Genomic DNA, 311 nt, shown 5'->3' on the forward strand with positions numbered 1-311 from the left:
TGAAACTATGGGTCGAAGCCAGTGTTTCTCAGTCGTCTTCCTTTTGTGCTCCTTACGGGAGAAAAATTCTTATAACTTCAGCGACAGAGCAGCTGTTTCTCACGTATGTTTTGTCATTTTCTATTATTCATCACTACTGAATGAGTTTAAACTGCAAACATGTCCTCTGGAAAAGGTCTTAAATTATGTTTTAATTGGGTTTTTTTGTTGCCAACACTATTTTTATTTGTGTGAAAAAAAATGTTGCATTTATGTTGCAGACGCTTTAGTCCCAAGCGACATAAAATACGAGCATTTACCTCCAAAGCATA

Source organism: Amphiprion ocellaris, chromosome 9 (genome assembly GCF_022539595.1).
Source record: "Amphiprion ocellaris isolate individual 3 ecotype Okinawa chromosome 9, ASM2253959v1, whole genome shotgun sequence".
Lineage (NCBI taxonomy): Eukaryota > Metazoa > Chordata > Actinopteri > Pomacentridae > Amphiprion > Amphiprion ocellaris.